Source organism: Chiloscyllium plagiosum, chromosome 7 (genome assembly GCF_004010195.1).
Source record: "Chiloscyllium plagiosum isolate BGI_BamShark_2017 chromosome 7, ASM401019v2, whole genome shotgun sequence".
Classification (NCBI taxonomy): domain Eukaryota; kingdom Metazoa; phylum Chordata; class Chondrichthyes; order Orectolobiformes; family Hemiscylliidae; genus Chiloscyllium; species Chiloscyllium plagiosum.
The window spans coordinates 51,612,642-51,615,397 of record NC_057716.1 but is presented as its reverse complement, the minus strand read 5'-3'; the positions used below and the strand labels follow the sequence as shown (position 1 = coordinate 51,615,397).

General features: G+C 48.6%; 1 long non-coding RNA gene across 1 annotated transcript in view; it reads left to right on the top strand.

Annotated features, from left to right (window-relative positions):
• Positions 1-2,756, top strand: part of LOC122552020 — a 38,277-nt gene that overhangs the window by 18,774 nt on the left and 16,747 nt on the right. The window lies entirely within an intron of this gene.

Sequence of the window (2,756 nt, the reverse complement as noted above, 5' to 3'; positions counted from 1 at the left end):
AGACCACAGCAGTGCATTGATCTATAAACACGGACTAGATATCTGTCCAGGACGAGGAGCTGTGCAGACTACAGCAGTGCATTGTTCTATAAACACGGACGAGATATCTGTCCAGTACCGGGAGCTGTGCAGAATTCTGCAGTGCACTAATGTGTGAAACAGAAAGAAATATCATTCCAGCACGTGGAGCTGCACCGACCACATCATTGCATTATCTATAAACCTCAACCAGTTAGTCTGACCAGCACAGCGACATGTGCAGTGACCACCGGTGAATTAATCTGTGAAAGAGGAGCAGTTTCCCTCCCAGCATGCAGGAATGTGTACACTACCCCAGTTCATTGCTCAGTAAAACTGTGTTAGATCACTGCCCAGCGTGGGGAACCTTGCAGCCCCGGCTGGAAGTGACAGGATTACATTATATTACAGTGTGGAAACAGGCCCTTCGGCCCAACAAATCCACACCAACCCACCCATAGCCCTACATTTACCCCTTACCTAACACTACGGGCAATTTAGCATGGGCAATTCACATGACCTGCACATCTTTGGACTGTGGGAGGAAACTGGAGCACCCGGAGGAAACCCACGCAGACACGGGGAGAATGTGCAAACTCCACACAGACAGTCGCCTGAGTCGGGAATTGAACCCAGGTCTCTGGCGCTGTGATGCAGCAGTGCTGACCACTGTGCCACCGTGCCTCTCACCCATGTACAGCTCCATATCTCCATTGTGTCATGATAAGGGGGTGCTGTGGGTGTGAACATCACTGCCAGAGAGAGATGGCAGGGGAATCAGTTTAAATATCACCACATGGGAGAGGTTTGGGAAATAGACGGAGAGAGGGCGACTGAGAGACAGTGTCATGGAAGGATGTGTTCCCAGGTTGCAGAATGTTGAATTGTAGGCACTTCGATAGCATCTTGTATCATGAGCCAGAATTCCGAGGAAAGATGGGAAAAAAGAATATTTTTATGAGGTCTGATGAGCCTTTGTTCTGCATGTTTGTAACTGGAATTGGTTTCAACAGAATCTATGACTCATTGGGCAGATTCTAACAATAATTTATCTTTGCTTGATTTTCCTTGAGTTTGACAGATGTACCGTCTGCACGAGGCTGAGCTATCTCCTGGTGTTATCACTTCGAACTTACCTCATTAACTACCCACCCCACCCCATGATGTCCCTCTCATTCAATACTAATTTGATTCTCCCATCCATCATGGCATGTGGTATTCATCATCGCCAGGAAGCCCCTGGATATTCCGTGATCCCTGGCGCTGGTGCCATCTTTAAAAGGCCAATGGGCACACGGTTGAGCTTTCTCATTTCGGAGCTATCCTGTACAGTTTACCTCGAGCATGGCAGATAAGGGACACTTACACCACGGTTTGTCGACAGGGGCACGGAGGGCCTGGTGGAGGGGATAATATAGAGGGGAGCCATACCACCCAGACCTACCGAGCATGGTCTGAGCTCACCACCCAGCTCACTGTAGTATCTGCGGTCTGAAGAAATCTCCAATAATACAGGACAAGCATCAATAACCTTCCCCGCTCTGTCAGGATAAGGGTCATCGGATTCACTCTGCTCTCTCAACTGCATGGATGAAACACTGTGGACTGACTCCCTCCGAACGCCTCACCATGACCCCTCCCCACCTACACTAACACTAACAGCAGAGCCACCCACTCCCAAACTCCCACCCTCCCTTTCTCCCATTCCAAGAGAAACAGCCTGGAATAGGACAGAAAGGGCCAAGCCGGGTGGTGGAGTGCACGACATCCGTTCCCTCACTCCCCCCCTCCCCTGCCATGTGGGGAGGACCCTGGTACGAGCCGGAGAGGACTGGGACGCCTCGTGTGGAGATTCTGAAACATCCACATCCCACCGACCGAGTAAGAAGCAATGTTCAGTGAAGGGCAATTCTCACTTTAAACACACTGGCAGCTCCGTATCCCCCCGGGCACAACTTAGAAGCCGTGATGGCCCTGATGCCATCTCCCTTTTGTGTCGAGCTGGTACAAATGGAATCCCCACGGTCTCAGTGAGCAGGAGGGTGGGCTCACAACACATCGTCATCACCACCTCCCAGGAAGGCAGCACTGAGACTCCCTCCTACACCTTCCCCTGTAACCAGCTCAGATACTGAAACTTATCTCTGAGAGTTACTGTTCTCCCCACTTGTCCTGACATCTTCAACAATCTGTGCTCATATACACGCAGCGCTCTCTGTTCCTGCATCCCCTTTACAACGGTATGACCTGTATTAAACTGTCTTTCATTGTCTTTCCTACCAAAGTGTATCACCTCAAACTGCTCTGCACTGATCCCCATCTGCCTTACACCTGAACACTATACCAACGTGTTACTGTCCTGTTAGAGTTCCACACTGTCCTCCATAGACTACAGAGATCTTCCAGGTTCGGTGCCATCTACAACATTGAGATTGTTACAGTGTCACAATCTCCATGAAACCACTGAAATCCTGCCCCACACACACGAGTGTGAGCAAGTGAAATACTGATATATTCCCATGGACAGAGTCGAATAATAACATACTGTCAATGAAGCAACAAAAATCCTGACGCATACGAGACAGAGCAGATGAAACATTGACAAACCACAGAGCAAGAGAAATAAATCGATGTTTTTATTTAAACATTGGAATTTGGGTGTTCACTGTCATTCATATTTTAACAGTTTACGAAACAAATTGAGCATTTCTTTATGTTTAGTTTAAATTACCAGATGA